At 47.4% G+C, this 17272-nt stretch overlaps 1 protein-coding gene across 1 annotated transcript in view; it reads right to left on the bottom strand.

Annotated features, from left to right (window-relative positions):
- The window catches only part of LOC146808477 (transient receptor potential cation channel subfamily M member 2-like), a 1642641-nt gene that overhangs the window by 1313848 nt on the left and 311521 nt on the right, over positions 1-17272 (bottom strand). The gene's annotated exons all lie outside the window — the stretch shown is intronic.

Here is a 17272-nt window from a genome sequence, read left to right as displayed (position 1 = left end):
ACTATTATGAGGTCAGGGTGTTGGATTTGCAAGAAGGATTTCACCAATGGCATCAATTGGTGCCACTTTAACCCTCTCTGACCAATCCATTTAATGTCTACATTTGGCAAAGCAAGGTCTCTCACCATACCTGTTTTCTCTGCAAACTTTTCACTCCAGAAGACATAGCTGTGTCCTACAATCCACACTGTGAACATCTTCAAAGGAGATCTGGATGCACTCAGGAGGTGTATTTCAGTAGAATGGTAAAAAGAAATGAAAGACAGTTTGGAAATGGAGGCATACATATTTAAAAAAAAAAAAAAAGAACTGATTGGCTGTTTCATACCATTCTACACTAAAAACTAGGCTGTATGTGTAAATTTATAGAAGCATGTTTTGTATTGGTACAGAAAAATGTGTTACCAAAGAACAGTACTATGGATTTGCTGTTAGGTTAGAAAAGTCAAGCACTCTTGCTCTGTGGAATTGAAACATTGTTTGGCGAACTTCTGACCTAACTCCACACAGCAGTGTTCCATGAGCTGTTGCTATGGTAGCAGGCAGAAGTCAAGTTGGGGGAAGGGTACTAGGCAGAAGTCAAGTTGGGGGAAGGGTACTTTTGGAAAAGGGTTGGTTTTCAACCAATAGAAATGTGTGATTACATTTGAAAAAAAGGGGGAAGCACTGAGATTTGAAATTAACATGTATATGTGTGGAAAAATAGAGGGAAACTTTGCCATTATCTGGATCTGCTGAGAGGAGAGAGGTGTAGAGAACAGAGATCCTGGCTCAGATAATCTGCTGTTTGAGTGCCACATTTCTTTCACAGCTAACTAATTTTAAAGGTGAGTTTAGAGTTTGAGAGGAGATGTATATGGTAAAATAAGAAATGAATAATAGAAATGTAATTCTTTTTGTTGAAGTTGTGTTTATTATTTTCAGTTTTGGGAGAAATTTAAATGTGAGGAACATGTAAAAAAATATGGACTGTGTTTTCACGATAAATTAAGGTGTATTGGTATAAAAAAAGAATAGTTTAAGGGTTTGAGGTTGGACTCAGTAATGCAAATACATTCAGCATCAGTAAGGCTGGTTGCCCTTGCTGGAATGTAGGCAGTCACCCAGGTTACACATGGTGGGAAATATAGGCAGAGATTTATTGTGTACTACTCTGGTAATTTTATATTTGCATTAGTAGGAAAAAGGGGGAGCCATTTTTTGGTGCAGAAGCAGACTCTTAGCACACACCCAGCTGCTTTCCATGTGGAATCATGCACAGTATTTACAAGCGAGTGGGGTTTGAGGTTTCAGTCAGTAATGCAAATACATTCAGCATCACTAAGGCTGGTTGCCCTTGCTGGTATGTAGGCAGTCACCCAGGTTACACATGGTGGTGGTCTGAAAAAGCAGTCTGGACATGTCTGGACATATGCAAATGTTTATAAAAAGTAATCACATGCTCACTATGTGCACAAATGAAATTTGTCTCTTGCCCCAACCATGATATCCATCATGAAAATATTTTAATATGCGAGACCACTAATTTAACATATCTGCTTTAACTGAGAACTCACCATGTTAAGGTGATAACGACAAACCAAAAATGTTTCTCGTACTGGAATATTCTGCTTCCAAACAATAACTGTGGGAATCGATCATGAAAGTATTTTTAATATGTATGACCACTAATTTCACGTCTGCTTCAACTGAGAACTCACCATGATAAGGTGATAATGACAAACCAAAAGTGTTTTTCGTACTCGAATACTCTGTTCCCAAACATTAACTGTGGGATTGTTTTCTGTTTTACTTTCCTTTTATATGGTTTCATGTTTTTTTCGGATTTTTGTTAACCCGATAAACTTGTGTCGGAATTGCTTCAAAAGTCGCTTCTTACGGCTGTAGATTTCTCAATTCGTGGTTAGTATATCTTGACAAATACCGAAACCCGACACACTACACTCTACGCATGCGCGTTTGAATTTGAGTTCGATTACACACGGTCTAGTGGTTTTTTCTACACACCCGGAACTAGCTATAAATACCACTTCCGGGTATGCGCACTGCTCACAGACAGAACCACACGCGGGGAGATACACGCCGATACTCAATGATGCACTCGTCATGAGGTAGGATATCATTAATCAATTCCAAGAGTTATATATCTTGGTAGTTCACTCTTTAATGGCTTCCTAACTAGCACCAATAGTAATTATTAAGAACACAATTCTCCACAGACTTTGGCATTACCTCAACCCTGATCGACTCACTCGGTCAGCTGAAACTCAATACACCACTTGTATTCAGATTGGAGACATTAACCTTCATGATTGATTCAGATCAACAAATTACAAGGGTAAGATATTATGAGCTTTAGCCTGACCCTTGTGATTTTTAAAGACACACATACGCACAGCGTTTAATTAATTATAAACGTTATGTGTTGGCTTTATTTAAACCTTATGTTACACCCCAGACACAGACTTACACCGATCTCCTCTGGACCGATCGACTCTCTAGGACCCGCTGGGTCGGAAGTACAACCAGGTTTAAGGTAAGCCCGGTTGTATCCTATGCACTCTCCCAGTGCTGTCTCCTAATAATTCACGATGTTTCCGGATTTCACTGCGCAGGTCCAGGAGGAGCGCCGCAAGTTCATCGCTGTTAAACAAAAGTTGCGACAGGCACAAATTTTATTTGCCTTATTAAATCCCGCTCGTCTGCGCATCACGTATCAGGGGACACAAACATTCTGCACCAAGCCTCAACAGGCGGAGGATTTTTTAAAACAACTCAGGAAACAGAAGAAGAAGTCGCCTGTAAAAGAAGGACCATCATCAGCAACGACCTTGGATGTACAATGATCGGAGTTGTGGTATGAGGTTCGCAGCTGGTGTACTCTCTCCCTGTTATGCACTCGAACTGCAGACTATATTTGTGATAGGTGGACAGCAAGGTATTCAAGAGTTCAGGGGTTGTGAGGAGGATCACGGCTGCTGTGATGGCTAAAGATCGTAATCTGACATTTGCAGTAGCAGCTGAACGCCCTCGCAGCCTTGTCCGGGTCTCGCTACTGGATGCGGGTTCTGGGGATGGACGTGAGGTACACGTGGGCCACCTAGTAGAAGTTCTCTCACAAGGGTGTACCCCATAATGTTGCTGTGGGACATTCGATTTGTGTTTGCATTTTTCGCTACTTTGCTCTGGACGAGGGCAGAGTTGTTGTTATTTGAAAGTGTGTTCTGGGGACCTGGGGGGGGGGGCTGGTTGTGGACTACTGGCATGATTGGGATGTTTCAGTGGGAGGGGAAGGGGTAAGTTGGGGATACAGTTGTCATGGCACAGATGGTATGTGGGGAGCTCATTGGGGCATTGAAATTAATATGTGATTGGATTTGGCGCATTGGAGATGTATACTGTGTTTGTTATATATGGATGAGTGAGAGTGATGGTGCTAGCTGACAAATCTGTATTGAGAATTTTGTCTGGGAATGTCTGAGGGTTGGGGATCCGCGGAAGTGAAGGAGCATCTTGGCGTATCTCGATCGACAACAGACACAGATCGCCTTGCTGCAGGAGACGCACCTTAGACCGGGAGCTGCGGTGACATTCGCTGGTAAATGGGCGAGTCGTATGCTAGAGGTACTGCCATATTAGTCAAAAAGCAGACTCCCTTTAAGCTGGTGGGTGCCCTTGAGGATCCACAAGGGCGTTATGTTATTATATGGGGGCGAATCGGGGGATTCAATCACTATTGCAAATTGTTACAGGCCTAATGTGGACACGCCGGAGTTCTTCACTACTGTCTGGGGGAAGATCTTGGCCATTGGCTCCACACATGTGATTTGGGGGGGGGAGACTTCAACCTGGCCCGGCTGTGGACAGGTCCAATGCTGCGGCACATCATTATACTCACGCACAGGAGGTGTTACGGGGGATATTGGAGGAAGGGGGATTAGTCGATAGTTGGCGACATACACACCCAGGGGTGATAGAAGGAACGCATTTTACATCCTACTCTGGTACATGGGCGCGTCTGGATTATTGTTTGATCTCGAGGGGGCTATGCTCATCCCTTTGTAATGCTACGCATTTAGCCAGGACATATTCGGATCATTTTCCCGTGGTGGTGTCCCTCACCCCACCGAGCTATGATAAACCGAGGCCGCGCTGGCAGATGCAGCCTGCGGTGTTATTGGACGCTGTATTTCAAGCGGAGTTGGGGGATGAAATAAAAGACTTTTTTGCTAGAAATAAGGGGTCGGTCGACAGTGTTGAGGTCATATGGGAAGCGTTCAAAGTGACCATACGTGGGTATTGTATCTCCAAGAGCTTCGGAGTGCTCAGAGATCTGCAAAGGACGTTTGTGCGGCTGGAGCAAGAGATGCAGGCGTTAGAGAGGCAAATGGGACAGGGGGAGACGGGACGGGTGCAACAAATCTTACGGGACAAGTTATCAAAGTATACGGATACTGCCACAAGGGAGGTCCGCTTCCGAGGGAAGTATTGAGTGGCAAGGAGATTTGGTGAGGGGGAGCAGCCAGGCAAAGCGTTGGCTGAGGTAACTAGGAGTCCTCGATTCACGACGCATGTTTTGGAGGTAGAGGGGCAGGATGGGGAGTTGCATCGGGATTCATTGAGCATACTCGAAACGTTTACTGACCATTAGAAGGGGCTCTACACGTCATAACGGTATGGTCAGATGGAAACGGATGGCTACCTGGGGGATGTGGCGTTAGTCTGGCTGGGTGATACGCAGCGGAGGTTTCTGAGTCTACCTTTTGAGCTGGATGAAATCAGGGAGGTAATCATGCAGCTGAAAAATGGGAATGGGCCGGGATCGGATGGATTGCCTGCAGAATTTTATAAACAATATATAGATATCATGGCTCCAGTGTTTCGTGAGGTCTACGAGGAGTCGCTTGAGGTTGGGATTCTTCCGCCTTCGATGAGGGAAGCATTAGTCACGTCTTTGTAGCCGGGTAAATCCCCTAGTTCGTGTGACTCCTATAGGCCGCTTTCCTTGATGAACTGCAATACTAAGATCCAGGCTAACGTATTGGCCAACCGTCTGGCGCTCCTCCTGGACAAGCTCATTCTCCCGGATCAGTCGGGCTTTGTGCCGGGCAGAGCAACAACTCATAACTTACGCACGCTTTTTTCGCTAATTCAAACAGTGGCACCCGACTTTCCGCTTTCTGCAGTATTCCTCGATGCAACCAAAGCATTAGATTCTGTGGAGTGGGATTATCTGTTCGGGGTGCTGCAGCGCATGGGTTTTCCGCCCCCTTTTATATCTTGGGTTCAGCTCTTGTATCGCCAGCCCACTTCCAAGATATTGATAAATTGTCATTCCTCTCGGTCGTTCACCGTTTCTAGGGGTAACCGGCAGGGCTGCCCTTTATCCCCCCTCCTATTCGCTATTGCGATGGAGCCCCTGGCCTCCCGGCTTCGCCGATTCCATCAAGACAAGGCCTTTCGCTGTTGCCTGCGCCCGCTCCTAATTTCATTATACGCGGATGACGTCACGTTATACATTCGGGACCCTCAGCAGAACATGAGCCCTTTATTGCGAGAGTTTATTGTTTTTGGCGTGCTCTCCGGCATCACGATCAACTGAGGCAAATCCCAAGTTTTTACCCTAACCCCAGCAGTATCGCAGTTTCCGCTTGACTTTCCCTTAGAGTGGTGTGACACAGATGTCCGTTATTTAGGTATACAGGTGGCCAGAGATAAGGAGGACACGATACGGCTCAATTATGGTACAGCCATCACACGCCTGTCCAACAATGTTACCCTTTGGATTTCTCTGCCTCTCTTGCTTGTGGGAAGGGCATCACTCATAAAAATGATTATTTTACCACAATTTCTTTATCTGTTTTTAGGGGCCTATTTCTTTGCAACCTTAGGGTGGCAGAGTGGGCTAAAGAACGGTGATGGATCAAGTCCCTTGCTCACTTTGCCACTGGATTCAAGCAAGCCTGGCTGAAGATGGCTGAAATGCCAGAAATCGGTCCTAGGAAGCTTGTTTCCGGTCCAGGAAAGACATAGCTTGGCAGTTTGGGCTGGACTGTACCCATGAGGCACAGGGTCAGACTGATTTTCATATGGCTATGTCTGAACTGGGGTGGCAGAGTGGGCTAAAGAATGGTGATGGATCAAACCCAGATCTGTTGACTGGGTGCGAGTGTATGATTGGTTCTGATTCTCCATCGATCACCACCCCCTTTTGTACCGCTTTGTTTGCCATAAAGGCAGGTTATGCTCAGACGTGAGTCCCTTGCTCACTTTGCCACTGGATTCAAGCAAGCCTGACTGAAGATGGCTGAAATGCCAGAAACTGGTCCTTGGAAGCTTGTTTCCGGTCACGAGAAGGCATGGCTTGGCAGTTCAGGCTGGACTTTTCCCATGAGGCACAGGGTCAGACTGATTTGCATATGGCTATGTCTGAAATGGGGTGGCAGAGTGGGCTAAAGAACGGTGATGGATCAAACCCAGATCTGTTGACTGGGTGTGAGTGTTTGATTGGTTCTGATGCTCCGTCCATCACCACCCCCTTTTGTACCGCTTTCTTCACCATAAGTTGGCAGGGTATGCTCAGATGTGAGTCCCTTGCTCACTTTGCCACTGGATTCAAGCAAGCCGGGCTGAAGATGGCTGAAATGCCAGAAACCGGTCCTATGAAGCTTGTTTCCGGTCCAGGGAAGGCATGGCTTGGCAGTTCAGGCTGGACTTTTCCCATGAGGCACAGGGTCAGACTGATTTGCATATGGCTATGTCTGAAATAGGGTGGCAGAGTGGGCTAAAGAACGGTGATGGATCAAACCCAGATCTGTTGACTGGGTACGAGTGTTTGATTGGTTCTGATGCTCCGTCCATCACCACCCCCTTTTGTACCACTTTGTTCGCCATAAGTTGGCAGGGTTTGCTCAGACGTGAGTCCCTTGCTCACTTTGCCACTGGATTCAAGCAAGCCGGGCTGAAGACGGCTGAAATGCCAGAAACCGGTCCTGGGAACCTTGTTTCCGGTCCAGGGAAGGCATAGCTTGGCAGTTTGGGCTGGACTGTTCCCATGAGGCACAGGGTCAGACTGATTTGCATATGGCTATGTCTGAAATGAGGTGGCAGAGTGGGCTAAAGAACGGTGATGTATCGAACCCAGATCTGTTGACTGGGTGTGAGTGCTTGATTGGTTCTGATGCTCCGTCCATCACCACCCACTTTTGCACCGCTTTGTTTGCCACAAGTTGGCAGGGTATGCTCACACGTGAGTCCCTTGCTCACTTTGCCACTGGATTCAAGCAAGCCTGGCTGAGGACGGCTGAAATGCTGGAAACCGGTCCTAGGAAGCTTGTTTCCGGTCCAGGAAAGGCATGGCTTGGCAGTTTGGGCTGGACTGTTCCCATGAGGCACAGGGTCAGACTGATTTGCATATGGCAATGTCTGAACTGGGGTGGCAGAGTGGGCTAAAGAACGGTGATGGATCAAACCCAGATCTGTTGACTGGGTGTGAGAGTTTGATTGGTTCTGATGCTCCGTCCATAAACACCCCCTTTTGAACCGCTTTGTTCGCCATAAGTTGGCAGGGTATGCTCAGACCTGAGTCCCTTGCTCACTTTGCCACTGGATTGAAGCAAGCCTGGCTGAAGACGGCTGAAATGCCAGAAACCGGTCCTAGGAAGCTTGTTTCCGGTCCAGGGAAGGCATGGCTTGGCAGTTCAGGCTGGACTGTTCCCATGAGGCACAGGGTCAGACTGATTTGCATATGGCTATGTCTGAACTGGGGTGGCAGAGTGGGCTAAAGAACGGTGACGGATCAAACCCAGATCTGTTCACTGGGTGTGAGTGTTTGATTGGTTCTGATGCTCAGTCCATCACCACCCCCTTTTGTACCGCTTTCTTCACCATAAGTTGGCAGGGTATGCTCAGATGTGAGTCCCTTGCTCACTTTGCCACTGGATTCAAGCAAGCCGGGCTGAAGACGGCTGAAATGCCAGAAACCGGTCCTAGGAAGCTTGTTTCCGGGTCAGGGAAGGCATGGCTTGGCAGTTTGGGCTGGACTATTCCCATGAGGCACAGGGTCAGACTGATTTGCATATGGCTATGTCTGAACTGGGGTGGCAGAGTGGGCTAAAGAACGGTGATGGATCAAACCCAGATCTGTTGACTGGGTGCGAGTGTTTGATTGGTTCTGATGCTCCGTCCATCACCACCCCCTTTTGTAACGCTTTGTTCACCATAAGTTGGCAGGGTATGCTCAGACGTGAGTCCCTTGCTCACTTAGCCACTGCATTCAAGCAAGCCTGGCTGAAGACGGCTGAAATGCCAGAAACCGGTCCTAGGAAGCTTGTTTCCGGACCAGGGAAGGCATGACTTGGCAGTTCGGGCTGGACTGTTCCCATGAGGCACAGGGTCAGACTGATTTGCATATGGCTATGTCTGAACTGGGGTGGCAGAGTGGGCTAAAGAACGGTGATGGATCAAACCCAGATCTGTTGACTGGGTGCGAGTGTTTGATTGGTTCTGATGCTCCGTCCATCACCAACACCTTTTGTACCGCTTTGTTCGCCATAAGTTGGCAGAGTATGCTCAGACGTGAGTCCCTTGCTCACTTTGCCACTGGATTCAAGCAAGCCAGGCTGAAGACGGCTGAAATGCCAGAAAACGGTCCTAGGAAGCTTGTTTCTGGTCCAGGGAAGGCATGGCTTGGCAGTTCGGGCTGGACTGTTTCCATGAGGCACAGGGTCAGACTGATTTGCATATGGCTATGTCTGAACTGGTGTGGCAGAGTGAGCTAAAGAACGGTGATGGATCAAACCCAGATCAGTTGACTGGGTGCGAGTGTTTGATTGGTTCTGATGCTCCGTACATCACCACCCCCTTTTGTACCGCTTTTTTCGCCATAAGTTGGCAGGGTATGCTCAGACGTGAGTCCCTTGCTCACTTTGCCACTGGATTCAAGCAAGCCTGGCTGAAGAAGGCTGAAATGCCAGAAACTGGTCCTAAGAAGCTTGTTTCCAGTCCAGGGAAGGCATGGCTTGGCAGTTCGGGCAGGACTGTTCCCATGAGGCACAGGGTCAGACTGATTTGCATATGGCTATGTCTGAACTGGGGTGGCAGAGTGGGCTAAAGAACGGTGATGGATCAAACCCAGATCTGTTGATTGGGAGCGAGTGTTTGATTGGTTCTGATGCTCCGTCCATCACCACCTCCTTTTGTACCGCTTTGTTCGCCATAAATTGGCAGGGTATGCTCAGACGTGAGTCCCTTGCTCACTTTACCACTGGATTGAAGCAAGCCTGGCTGAAGACGGCTGAAATGCCAGAAACCGGTCCTAAGAAGCTTGTTTCCGGTCCAGAGAAGGCATGGCTTGGCAATTCGGTCTGGACTGTTCCCATGAGACACAGGGTCAGACTGATTTGCATATGGCTATGTCTGAACTGGGGTGGCAGAGTGGCCTAAAGAACAGTGATGGATCAAACCCAGATCTGTTGACTGGTTGCGAGTGTTTGATTGGTTCTGATGCTCTGTCCATCACCACCCCCATTTGTACCGCTTTGTTCGCCATAAGTTGGCAGGGTATTCTCAGACGTGAGTCCCTTGCTCACTTTGCCACTGGATTGAAGCAAGCCTGGCTGAAGACGGCTGAAATGCCAGAAACCGGTCCTAGGAAGCTTGTTTCCGGTCCAGGGAAGGCATGGCTTGGCATTTTGCGCTGGACTGTTCCCATGAGGCATAGGGTCAGACTGAATATGCATATGGCTATGTCTGAACTGGGGTGGCAGAGTGGGCTAAAGAACGGTGATGGATCAAACCCAGATCTGTTGACTGGGTGCGAGTGTTTGATTGGTTCTGATGCTCCGTCCATCACCACCCCCTTTTGTACTGCTTTCTTCGTCATAAGTTGGCAGGGTATGCTCAGACGTGAGTCCCTTGCTCACTTTGCCACTGGATTGAAGCAAGCCTGGCTGAAGACGGCTGAAATGCCAGAAACCGGTCCTAGGAAGCTTGTTTCCGGTCCAGGGAAGGCATGGCTTGGCAGTTTGGGCTGGACTGTTCCCATGAGGCACAGGGTCAGACTGATTTGCATATGGCTATGTCTGAACTGGGGTGGCAGAGTGGGCTAAAGAACGGTGATGGATCAAACCCAGATCTGTTGACTGGGTGCGAGTGTTTGATTGGTTCTGATGCTCCGTCCATCACCACCCCCTTTTGTACCGCTTTGTTCGCCATAAGTTGGCAGGTTATGCTCAGACGTGAGTCCCTTGCTCACTTTGCCACTGGATTCCATCAAGCCTGGTTGAAGACGGCTGAAATGCCAGAAACTGGTCCTAGGAAGCTTGTTTCCGGTCCAGGGAAGGCATGGCTTGGCAGTTCGGGCTGGACTGTTCCCATGAAGCACAGGGTCAGACTGATTTGCATATGGCTATGTCTGAACTGGGGTGGCAGAGTGGGCTATAGAACGGTGATGGATCAAACCCAAAACTGTTGACTGGGTGCGAGTGTTTGATTGGTTCTGATGCTCTATCCATCACCACCCCCTTTTGTACTGCTTTGTTCGCCATAAGTTGGAAGGGTATGCTCAGACGTGAGTCCCTTGCTCACTTTGCCACTGGATTCAAGCAAGCCTGGCTGAAGACGGCTGAAATGCCAGAAACCGGTCCTAAGAAGCTTCTTTCCGGTCCAGGGAAGGCGTGACTTGGCAGTTCGGGCTGGACTGTTCCCATGAGGCACGGGGTCAGACTGATTTGCATATGGCTGTGTCTGAACTGGGGTGGCAGAGTGGGCTAAAGAACGGTGATGGATCAAACCCAGATCTGTTGACTGGGTGCGAGTGTTTCATTGGTTCTGATGCTCTGTCCATCACCACCCCCTTTTGTACCGCTTTGTTCGCCATAAGTTGGCAGGGTATGCTCAGACGTGAGTCCCTTGCTCACTTTGCCACTGGATTCAAGCAAGCTTGGCTGAAGACGGCTGAAATGCCAGAAACCGGTCCTAGGAAGCTTGTTTCCGGTCCAGGGAAGGCATGGCTTGGCAGTTCAGGCTGGACTGTTCCCATGAGGCACAGGGTCAGACTGATTTGCATGTGGCTATGTCTGAACTGTGGTGACACCCCACACTGCCATCTGTGAAACAACACCTAACCCTTTTGTCGGGTGAGATCAATTTGGCTGATTTTAAATTAGGTCCGAAGTCCCCCAGAACGAAATAATCTATTTTTGAAGCATAGAATGAATTGTGGAAACTGCTGCAGATGGAAGCTTCATTGCGTCTGCGCCAAATTGACCAAGTTTATTCAGAAAAAGTCCTTGCAGCAGTGGATAATAGCATTATTACACTGTCTTCCGTATATGTACTTTGGATAACATTGTGTCATCTGTGATTGATATTGTTCAACATGATGTGTCTGTTTTGGATCATGGTCAAAATCAATAGCGCTCTGTTATGCACTTTGCCTGAATGTTGCAAATACCCAAAAAGTGCCTTGGGGTTATTTGAATGCTTCTGCACTGTTTTTACTGTTTAATTTGACTGATGAACAGAAATGGATGTCAAAGGAAGACACAACATACACATTGTTAAATATTGAACAATTACAACAGTTACCATTTACTGTAGTAGAGACTGATTCAGCTGTGTGGTTCATACATGTGGTTAATTCACTGTCCATCTCACTATTTCAGTTTACAGCCTGCATGAAACACTTTTCGTTTGGAAGATTTGAGTCCCTCGGCAATACATTTATTCATGAATTGTGGTCATTACCTTTCACATACAGATGTCAGCGCACAGATAAGGAGGTTTTCCTTACAGGGTAGAATTGCAATTCCACAGAGGCACATTCCATAGTGTGTAAACAAGTTAAATTGCATGACCCCTGTAATGTTCCGGCCCCTAATCTGGCTTGTTTTTTTAATGCACAACCGTCCCAGCTATTATTCCCGCTCTAACTTTGCTTTCTCTTGGTAGTTATCTTATTTTGAATAACCATGCTTGCTGCGGCTTATTGGCTGGCATCCCTTATATAGTAACGTTTTGCAACATATTACATGTTGCAGCAATGCCCTGTTTCCACTCCCACATGGGATTGTAGATAGCTCGCTTTCGCCTTCCATTCCGACTTTGAAAACAGATTTCAATAAATTAAGCAGACTCAAACCACTATTATTTCAACAAGAATTGGCTCTCACATCAGCGCAAGAGACCTTAGAATTGCAGGTGGCTAGAACCGCAAGTGAGATACACTCGTGCTAAACACGAATCTTCCACTCATTTTGGAAAATTATTACACAAAATATTTAATGCGTCTGGTACAGCGGGCATTGCTCACTTTTTTAAACTTGTGGGATCTGCCTTGTTTTTTCCTTACAGACTATTTTGGATGAAATATCAGCCTTTATCCATTCTATTTTTTCCAGCACCTTCAGAGGGTTTCTCTTGGTGCTCCTGCTGATTTGCACCGTGCTGGATCTCTTACTATTGCTTCAAAATGGATGCTCGATTTTTGGATCTGCCAAACTTGGTCCAGTTGCAGCTGTACCGTGATCAACTGTGGCAACTTTTTGGTTCTATGCCAGTGAAGTCCTTTTCCATCGACTACTGGCTGACATTCGATATGCCTACTTCACCTGCGTGCAACCTGTGTTCCACTGCCTCCGGGAGACTTTTCACTGGGCCATGGATGTCTGCCTCTTCTATACCACCATGCTGCCCTGGACTACGATCTGCTATTGGGTCCGTTGAAGGCCCATTATCAGAGATGTGCCATGGGTAGGCGCCTGTTGTGCGATCCTCTGCGAGGACCAAAGGCAGACTTGAGTACCTGTGCCTGAGCGCAGCGCTTCATTGACCGGAGTTTCATCAAGGTTGTCGCAGGTTGCCATGCCATGCTCCTACATGCGTCGAATATAAGGAGCATCTTTGCTAGTTCGATCTGCTGAATTGGATGGCATCCCTTTGTAATATGGAAGGAACAGACAACATTCTGGAGTACATGGCTTTCCGCTTCTCCCGCCGCATTTTCGACTCCCAAGACTCCCTATGAATGGATGGGTTTTCGAGTGCCCAATTAGCTACATTTTTCAGCCCCCACTTTATATTCGGTTTCATGATTGCCCTAATTAGAATACCACTAAGAAGCTTTGCCTCCTCTTATTTTATGCTTTGTCTTAGCATAGAGCTAACGATCTGGCCAAGGGGAGGGTGTCACATGGCCCTTGGGCACATTGTCGTTTTTCACTAACTTAGCATGAGCACGTGCTTTTGTGCACGTTACTAAACAGCTTTGTTTTAGTAATATTTCAATGACTGCTTTCACATAAGAACTCATCACTATTCACACTCTGGTTGTTCCTGGAGTTTTGACTGAACATTAGTGCAAGGTCGAACAACATTGCCCCTAGGTATTTTGTTCTGGCCAGATCTTAGCCCTTAAACAAAACATACTGATACAGCTATTGTTTGGACAACGTACTTTGGTTTTTAGTGGGATACACAAATTAGGTGAGACACAGATAGAGAGGGATCTTTTCAGGGAGAAGGGCGAGACAGCACCGTGGTGATGTGGATCCACCAGCTATAGGTTAACGTATGGGGTCTTCAGACAAAGCCCAGAGATCTTCTAATATATGATAATACTGCTTCTTTGCAAAGGGAGGGAGGATAGGCTCCACTGTCTTTTTATGATGACATCTCCCTTCATGATTTATGGACTAGCTGCTATGCTGACGATATTTGTATTATGCTTTTTCCTGCTTGTTGGGCATGTACACTGCATGTTAGGGCACATTACTTAAAATAAATATTTTAAACTGTTTTGTGTCTCTGTCAGATCTTATTGTGGACGAGTACAAGAGTGTGAGCTAAAGGGTGAGTCTAGTTACTGCGGTTCCTGAGAGATCTGGGAGTGTTGTGTTCTTGGGTGTCTAATTATTTCCTTCTCTATCAGTAGGAGAGCAAGTGAGACACTATAGCTAGTCAGTCCTGGGCTTGTGGGCACTAAGGTGGTAGGAAGACTCAGTCCCTATACACCAAGGTCCCATAAGCCTGCGCATAGTTCTGGGTTTGGGCGGAATCCCTGAAACACCCTCACACTGAGTGACAGTAGTAATGCGTACAACCTGCTCTGAAATAGGCCTCACACTGAGAAACAGTATTAAAGCATATAACCAGCTCTGGATCAGGCCTCACGCTGAGTGACTGAACTAAAGCATACAACCGGCTCTGTACCACGCCTCACGGTTAGTGACAGAACTGAAGTGCACAACCAAGTCTGAAACAGGCCTCATGTTGAATAAGAGTACTAAAGCATACAATTAACTCTGATACAGGCCTCACGCTGGGAGACAGTACTAAAGCACACAACTAGCTCTGTACCAGGCCGTTAGATCAGGGACAGTCTTAAAGCCCACAACCAGCTCTGTACCAGACTTCACGCTGAGTAACAGTACTTAAGCACAACACCAGCTCTGTTCCAGGCCTCACGCTGAGTGGCAGTACTAAAGCGTACAAACAGCTCAGTACCAGGCTTCACGCTGTGTGACAGTACTGAAGCACTCAACCAAGTCTGAAACAGGCCTCACGCTGAATGAGAGTATTGAAGCATACAATTAACCCTGATACAGTTCTCACGCTGAGAGGCAGTACTAAGGCTTTCAACCACCTCCGTACCAAGCCTCACACTTAGTGAATGAGCTAAAGCGCACAACCAGCTCTGTAACAGGCCTCACGCTGAGTAACAGCACTTAAGCATACAACCAGCTTTGTACCACGTTTTATGCTGAGTGACAGTACTAAAGCATAGAACTGGTTCTATTAAAGGCCTCACGCTGAGTGTCAGTACTAAAGCGTACAACCTGCTCTGTACTTGGACTTATGATGAGTGACGGGACTAAAGAGTACAACCGAATCTGTACCAGGCCTCCCACCGAGTGACAGAACTAAAGCATAGAAACGGCTCTGTACCAGGCCTCCCGCTGAGTGACAGTACTAAAGAGTATAACAAGCTCTGTACCAGGCCTTATGCTGAGTGAAAGTACTAAAGAGTACAACCGGATCTGTACCAGAACATACCTCATGCTGAGTGACTGCACCAAAGCGTATAACATGCTCTGTATCAGGCCTCACGCTGAGTGACAGTAGTAAAGCGTACAAGCAGTTTTGCAACAGGCATCACGGTGAGTGACAGTACTGAAGCATACAACCATCTCTGTACCCGATCTCAAGCTGAGTGACAGTGCTAAAACATACAACCAGCTCCGTACCAGCCTCAAGCTGAGTGACATTACTAAAATATGCAACGGGTTCTGTAGAAGGCCTCCCGCTGAGTGACAGTACTAAAGTGTACAACGGCTCAGTACCAGGCCTCATGCTTAGTGACAGTACTAAAGCATACAACCAGCTCTGTACCAGGCCTCAGGCTGAGTGACTGAACTAAAGCCTGCAACGAGGTCGTACCAGGCCTCACGCTGAGTGACTGAACTAAAGCCTACAATGAGGTCTGTACCAGGCCTCACGCTGAGTGACTGAACTAAAGCCTACGAGGTCTGTACCAGGCCTCACGCTGAGTGACTGTACTGAAAACGTACAACCGGTTCTGTAACAGACTTTGCGTTGATTGTCAGTACTAAAGCGTACAACTGTTTATGTAACACCCCTCACGTTTACTGACATTACTGAACCGCACAACCAACTCTAAAATATGCCTCACTCTGAATGACAGTAGTAAAGCGTACAACCAGCTCTGTACTAGGCCTGACACTCAGTGACTGAACTAAAGTGCACAAACAGCTCTGTCCCAGGCCGTATGCCGAGTGTAGGAAAGTAGGATCTTCTTTCAAGGTTACCCCCACTTTTTGCTGGTGTCATACTGTTTTTTGGACTAGTCTGACGGGGGTCCCGCTAATAAGGAACCCAGTCTCTGTGCTAGCCTCCCTAAATTGGCTTTGGTGAGTACTCTGGTACATTCCTAATTGGCTACTGGTGAACCCTTGGAAGTCCCTCGTATATGGTACTACCTAGGGCATAGGTACACCAGGGGTTCCGCATGGGCTGCAGCATGTATTATGCTACCCCTGAGGGAACCTCCAAACTGAGACTACAGGTATGCCATTGCAGCCTGTCTGAGTTGGTGCTTGCACCCCTCACACCAGATATAAGTTACCTTATATCTGAGGTCCCTGCACTTAAAACCTATAAGTCACCCCTCTAGCGATCCTTTCAGTCCAAAAGGCAGTGTGCTTGTTATAAGTGTGAGGGAGCCCCTGAATGAGTAGGACACCCCTACACACACCGGAGTCCATTCTCCAGGCTTTGTAAGTGCATCAGCCATTGCAATATATAGAGAGGCCATGCGTCACTGTTAGAAATGGGGGTCTCTGGTTGGCAATGGCTGGCCACTGTTCAAGTCGGGACCCTTCTTCCTAAGTCAGAGTAAGCAGACTACACCCTTTGATAACCCCTGCTCAACCCTGTGGTAACATAGCACGAGCACCTAGGCTTATCTCAGAGGCAGTGTGTGAAGCATTTGTGACCATACACAGTAACACAGTGAAGAACAGTACAAAGGGAAGCCACACAAGTAGTTATAAAAAATAAGTATCTTTCTATATAGACTTAAGACAAGACCAATAACAGTAATAATCCACAATACTAGAAAAATAGGGTTACTCTTAAAATGCTGCAAAAATAATTCAAGGTGTGCAAAGAGGAGTTCAGTTCAAGGCAGCAGTCTCTGCGACCCTTTTACTCACAAGATACCTGGATTCTGTAGCAAAGCAACCAAAATGTCGCTAAGGAGTTGTAGCGATGATTTTCCTTACGCTAACCAGCGATGCGTTGAATCTTTGCCGCAAGGGAGGATGATGTGCTGATCTGTGTGCAGGACAAAGCGACAAACTTCTGCATGCTAAGCCGGCGATGCGTTGAAAATAAATCCTTGCCGCGAAGAGAGGATGATACGCCGAGCTTGTTGCCTGTGCGATCTTGTTGCGATGAAAGAAAATGGCGCTCCGCGAGGGAGCAACAATCCTGATGCGATGCGATGAAAATGGCGAACGCTCGGCGTCCGCGCTGCGATGTCGTGAAGCAATGAACTCGATGCGATGATCTTTAGTTAGCGAGCGCTTTGAGGCCCGCAAACATGCAATGCGATAATCTTTGGGTTAGCGAGCATTTGGCAGCCCGCAGACAGGTGATGCGATGATCTCCGGTAGCGAGCACTCAGCGGCAGCAGCGCGAGGATTTTCCTTACACTCTTCAGCTGCGGCGGCTTGCTAACGGGCGTCAGCCA

The sequence above is a fragment of the Triturus cristatus genome, chromosome 8, assembly GCF_964204655.1.
Source record: "Triturus cristatus chromosome 8, aTriCri1.1, whole genome shotgun sequence".
Lineage (NCBI taxonomy): Eukaryota > Metazoa > Chordata > Amphibia > Caudata > Salamandridae > Triturus > Triturus cristatus.
Note: the sequence above shows the minus strand (reverse complement) of the source record. Positions and strands in the feature narration are given on the sequence as shown.